Source organism: Cervus elaphus, chromosome 20 (genome assembly GCF_910594005.1).
Source record: "Cervus elaphus chromosome 20, mCerEla1.1, whole genome shotgun sequence".
Taxonomy (NCBI): domain Eukaryota; kingdom Metazoa; phylum Chordata; class Mammalia; order Artiodactyla; family Cervidae; genus Cervus; species Cervus elaphus.
The window spans coordinates 107,805,167-107,811,292 of NC_057834.1; positions in this window are offsets into that span (position 1 = coordinate 107,805,167).

Sequence of the window (6,126 nt, forward strand, 5' to 3'; positions counted from 1 at the left end):
ACTAGGTTCGGAGTCTGGCTTGCAGACAAGGTACAGATGGAAATCTTCCTGGACTCGGACCAAGAAGAGGAGAAAGGGTGGGAAAGGTTTGCCCCACGGCCTGCGGTAGCACTCTTACTTGGAGATTAGCTGGAGGAATCATGCCTTTGACTCCCACTGGCCAGTCCAGCACTTCACAAATTCTTCAGCATCCATGCCGTCTTGGACTTTTCACAGCAGTGTTACAGTTGAGGAAATGGAGGCTCAGAAACGTTAAAGTCTTGCCAAAGGCTACAGAGCTAATTGGCGATAGGACCCAGCTAACACCCCAGACCTCCTAGTCACTTGTCCAATGCTCTTCTCATGATGTTTCTGCCTTCATGGACAGCATTTACCCTCTCATAGTTCTGATTGTATCCCACAGATGTGTAAGTTGATATTTAACTGGATGTGTCCCTGAGTGAAAGTGTTAGTCGCTCAGTCGAGTCCAACTCCTTGCAAGTCCATGCACTGTAGCCTGACAGGCTCTTCTGTCTGTAGAATTCTCCAGGCAAGAATACTGGAGTGGGTTGCTATTCCCTTCTCCAGGGGATCTTCTCCACCCAGGGATCAAACCTGGGTCTCCTGCATTGCAGGCATTCTTTGCCATCTGAGTCACCAAGGAAGCCCATATCCTTAGCACTATACTATGAACTGCAAGAGATAAAAGGACATAAAAATTGTCCCTGTTCTCAATACTTATTCATTCATTTACTCACTCACTCATTCATTCTAAGAGTTCATTAGGTGTCAGGCCATGTTGTTGTTGTTCAGTCACTAAGTCATATCCAACTCTTTGCAACCCCATGGACTGCAGCACGCCAGGCTTCCCTGTCCTTCACTATTTCCCAGAGCTTGCTCAAACTCATGTCCATTGAGCTGATGATGCCATCCAACCATCTCATCCTCTGCTGCCCTCTTTTCTTCCTGCCTTCAATCTTTCTCAGCCTCAGGGTCTTTTCCAATGAGCTTGCTCTTCACATCAGGTGGCCAAAGGATTAGAGCTTCAGTATCTATCCTTCCAATGAATATTCAGGGTTGATTTCCTTTAGGATTGATTGGTTTGATCTCCTTGCTGTTCAAGGGACTCTCAAGAGTCTTTTCCAGGACCACAGTTTGAAAGCATTGATTCTTCAGCACTCAGCTTTCCTGTTAGGAGGGCCTACCTCAAGGACCTTACTATGTAAAGAAGGAGACAGAATCAGAAGTCAACTGCTCCAATTCAGGGGGAGAAGCTAAAATAACAGTATCTGGGGTAGGATGAGCATGCTGTTGACAGTACTTCACTTTGCCTGTGGGATCCGGGAAGGCATCCTTGGAAGAAGCTGAGCGTGGAAGGCAACTGAGGAAGTAAGATCCTATACCTGACACCAACTGAGGGAGAAGTGAGCCCGTTACACTCAGAGGACCACAACTGTGGCTCAGGCCTGGTGTAGAGGGCGGGGATGGGAGCAAAACTGAGATCAAGGCTGTAGTCATGCAGAGGAGTTTAGACTCTCTCTTACAGATGAGAAAAAGACATTCCAAAACAAAAGCAGAAGAGTGATAACAATTTTTTATAACTTGAGGTATAGCTGATTTACAATATTATTTAAATTTCTGGTATCTAGGATAGTGATTCACAATTTTTAAGGATTATACCCTATTTATAGTTATTAGAAAATACTGGCAATTTTAAGCACTATACTCCATTTATAGTTATTATAAAATATTGGCTATTTTCCCTGTGCTGTACAATATATCCTTGTATCTTATTTATTTTGTTTGTAATAGTTTATTTATTCCCCTACCCCTAACTTGCCCTTCCCCCACTTCCCTCTCCCCACGTAACCACTAGTTTGTTCTCTGTATCAGTGAGTCTGACTGAACCGGATTAGAAGCTCACTGGCGCAGCAGGAATAATGGACTAATGGAGTAGGACCGATGAAGAAGGCTGGGGCCCACACTGGGCAGAGGCAGAGGGAACAGGGAGGATTGCTGGCTAAGCTCTACTCAGATTTTAAGGCTCAGCACAGACAGCCACTCACTGGACCTTCAGTCTCATTAGACATTGCTCCTCTTGTGTCCTGAAACCCTTCTCCCAGGTCCATAAGCAGAGGCAGAGTTCAGTGGTGGTTAACAGCAGTGGCTTTTTAGCTGGCCTTGAAACTTAGGCCATTGCAAATTGCCTCAACTGCAGCCTAGCTGTGTGACCTTGAGCAAGTCGCTTATTTACTTTGTTGCCTAGGTTTCCTTATCTATAAAATAAAGATAATAATAGTACCAATCTCTTAGGGTTACTGTGATGATTAAATGATTGAATGGGTTTAAAGAACTTAGAATGGTGTCTAGCAGTGATTAAGCGGGCAATAAAAGTGGGCTTTTACTACCATCACACCCATTTACTGTAGGGGAACTGTGTGTCTATGGGTGTATCTGACCAGTCTGGAAGCTCCTTGGGGATGGGTATCCTCATGCCCATCAGAGAGCCTGGGTCACAGCAGACTGTCAGGGAATAAGTGTTGAATGGAATGGAGATGATAGTGAAGACACATTCAAGAGCTAGGTGGGAGTTAAATCATGCTTCAATGGGGGACTTATTGGACATGAGGGAGAGGGTTAATGAGGAGAATAAAATCATTTCCAGATTCTGAACTGGGACAGGAGGATGATGGTGATATCATGATGGAGATAGAGAATTTAAAGGAGTTGTTTCAGAGGGTAAGTGGCTAATCTGTCCAAGATCAAGTCAATAGGAACTAATGAAGCTGAGGTTGGAACCCAGGTTTGTTCATATTCCATAGACAGTTTATGTAACCTGCATGTCTATACCCGGCATAGGGCCCAGTGCAGTGGGTATTTAATAATGTATAGATGAGCTGGTGAATGTTTGAATGAATGAATTTCTTTGGTAGATGCCAGGTTATCAGAGTTGGTTTTACTTTCAATGGTAAACAGAGGTCTGCAGAGGTTGGGGGAAAAGAAAGAAAAGGAAAAAAGAGAGAAAGGAAAAAAGAAAGTCACCATGAAAGATTAAAGAAGAAAGAACTAGTCACTGATATTTTAAGTGAACAAACATGCGGAGACATCTTCCTTCTTTTTCTCTTATTCTGACATATCTGACATATCCCATATTCTGAGATTTTTTATGATCTCCAGCTTCATAACATAGTCTTGCAAACTGCTAGGAAGGATGATTAAAACTACCCACCAGTAAGTTTTGCAAAGCACAAGCAAAAAAAAAAAAGAAAAGAAAAAAATCATGATATCAAGGACTCTAAGAACATAGGAAAATGCCTCATGGCAAAGGAACCAGTCATACAGGCTCCTCTACATACAATCCCTATGTCAATCATCACCTCCTCAGAAACAGGTTTCTTAGGTCAAGCTGCTTGTGGGACTGGCAACTGAGGGCAGAAAGAAATGTCTGCTGATGCCCTATTTGAAACTGATAAGCTCTCCTCCAGTGCAAGCTTGGGAAGTAGGATAGTAATAATTATGATAATCCTAGTATAAAATTATATATTATAATGTATAATATTAATGTATTACTATAATGTAATTATATTAGTGCCCATAATTTTGTAATTTTTACTACTTTCAGAAACTGGTGAGTGCTTTCCATGTTATTTCATTTAAACCACCAAATCCTACAAGAAACATAGTCTTCCCATTTTGGATGGGGAGACTAAGCCTCAGAGAGATTAAGTAACTTGACAAAAGTCACTCAGCAAGTAAGTAAGGAATCAGGACCTGAACCCCAGCTGCCTTATTCCAAAGCTCATGATTCAGAGCCTAATCCATGCACCATTTTTCTTTTCTACTCCTCTAAATTTGGGGCTGTGTATGATTTAACTGTATCCATGTAAGCCTTGCTGAGGCAGAGAGCTCACATTCTAACTCCAGGTTTGACAAGATAAGAGTGTTTCTGATCAAATCCCCTTTGTCAATCCAAAGGAGTTAGAAGTGTGTTGTGCAGGGATCAATTCTTCAGCACTCAGCTTTCTTTTTAGTCCAACTCTCACATCCATACGTGACTACTGGAAAAACCATAGTTTTGACTAGACAGACCTTTGTTGGCAAAGTAATGTCTCCGCTTTTTAATATGCTGTCTAGGTTGGTCATAGCTTTTCTTCCAAGGAAAATTTCCTAAAATTGATGCTTTTGAACTGTAGTGTTTGAGAAGACTCTTGAGAGTCCCTTGAACTGCAAGGAGATCAAACCAGTCAATCCTAAAGGAAATCAGTCCTGACTATTCATTGGAAGAACTGATGCTGAAGCTGAAATTCCGATACTTTGGCCACCTAATGTGAAGAACTGACTCACTAGAAAAGACCCTGATGCTGGGCAAGATTGAAGGCAGGAGGAGACGGGGACAACAGAGGATGAGATGGTTGGATGGCATCACCAGCTCAATGGACATGAGTTTGAGTAAGCTCTGGGAGTTGGTGATGGACAGGGAAGCCTGGCGTGCTGCAGTCCATGGGGTCACAAAGAGTCGACCAGGACTGAGAGACTGAACTGAACTGTGCAGGGATCAAGAAACATGGATTCAGAGGACTGGGTCCTGATGCTGACTTTGCCACTCACTGGCTCTGAGGCTTCGGTTGGATCATTTAAATACTCTGGGCCTCTGGTAGTTTCTCAGGGTTCAATCCCTGGGTTGGGAAGATCCCCTGGAGAAGAAAACGGCAACCCATTCCAGTATTATTGCCTGGAGAATCCCATGCACAGAGGAGCCTGGCAGGCTGCAGTCCACGGGGTCGCAAAGAGTTGGACACGACAGAGTAAATAACACTTTCTTTCATTTTATATCTACTTTTCAGTGTTTAGATATAAAGGTTAAGTTCTTATGAAGACTTTTTTATTCTTTTGATGACTGCAAATAAAGTAAACCCAAACAAGAACTTCTTGGGAAATTTTTTCTTAAACAATTCACTCTGCAACCTCTTGTTAAGAACCTACCATGTCCAGGACATACGTGAGGAGATACTTGGAATACAGCGTGATGAGGAGCCCTGATGCCTAGTGGGGGGAAAAGTGAGTGAAGGGAGCCCTGAGAGTGTGTAGGCAGAGCTATTAATTTGTCGCAGAGGACGGGACAAAGGCTGGGTCTGGAAGAGCAGACTGGCATCCAACAGATGGCAGAGCCTTAGAAAAGCAACCGCCTAGACAAGCTCTCGTTTGGTTATCTAGCACCAGCGTGACATATAATTTATCTTCCACACTAGGGTACTTGACAGTAAAAGGAGAACTACTGATAATTATGTCAGGACATTGGGTGAAAACCAGAACTTCCTGGGCAAACAAAATCAGATGGCCACCTGACTTCATGCTGACATTTTGTTACTGTGAAGAAGAGGGCTCTGAATCTCTTTCCTTACACATTAGAACCTGCGATGAAAATGCCCCAGGGAAGGCCTCCCCCACCCTGGTTAACTTCCTGAATAAGCTGCGGAGGTTCCCCTAACAACGCTTTTCAGTCCTGTTGCTGGACTTCAGTATAACACAGTGAATTGTTCCGATTTAGGAGCTCATTTGTGTATCATCCTTAAATTAGCTCCATAGTAATGAAAGGTTTTCCAAACCACGCTGATATGCAGCCTTACGAGTTTGGGTTTTACCATAATGCTTTTGATAACGCTCTAGGTTAGGGCACTCAATGCCTTCACTCTCAGTGTTTCCACTGGTTTGATTTGTTTCTCTGTTCAGTTGCAATTCTAAAAAGGCAGCAAAAGCTCTCTCTTTGCAGGGACTACAGAAGTCTTGGGAATGGAAGGGGAAATCTGACAAGTTTGAAAATGGGATTGGTGTCATCTAGATGTGATTTCTGCTGGCATGCCATGGACAGAAGAAATAGCATATACCAAGGCATAGAGGCAGGAACAAACATGGAGTATTTAGGGAACTGCATGGAATTCTCTGGGGCTGGGAATATGATCCGAGAAGAGATGAAAAGGGTGAGTTGGGACTAGATAGTGAAGGGCCTTGAGTGCCAGCCCTTGTAGTCTGGACTTTATCTTGTTGGGAATGACAAGTCTCTACAGCTGTTCAAGCAGAATATTTGTTTTTGGTGAAAGAGCAAACCAACAAAGCCAGACAAAGTCAGTCATCCTGGAGCCAATTTCT